General features: G+C 36.5%; 1 protein-coding gene across 1 annotated transcript in view; it reads right to left on the minus strand.

The window, feature by feature from the left end:
* Positions 1-203, minus strand: part of LOC119585346 (zwei Ig domain protein zig-8-like) — a 61,944-nt gene that overhangs the window by 24,939 nt on the left and 36,802 nt on the right. The window lies entirely within an intron of this gene.

Genomic DNA, 203 nt, shown 5'->3' on the forward strand with positions numbered 1-203 from the left:
TTTTTTTTTCTTTTTTTATAAGAGGGGTTGGTTGGCGGGACGAATTAATGAATGGAGAGGTGAATAATCAAAATTGCGTTAGTATGTACATTCACGCACACATGTATGTACGTGTACGTGAAAAATGTGAAATGCTGTGGGAGGAAAGGTTGCTTCGAAAATTTTGTTTCGAAGCTTTACGAATGCAAAAACGAATGAGTGAT

The sequence above is a fragment of the Penaeus monodon genome, chromosome 19, assembly GCF_015228065.2.
Source record: "Penaeus monodon isolate SGIC_2016 chromosome 19, NSTDA_Pmon_1, whole genome shotgun sequence".
In the NCBI taxonomy this organism is placed as follows: Eukaryota; Metazoa; Arthropoda; class Malacostraca; order Decapoda; family Penaeidae; genus Penaeus; species Penaeus monodon.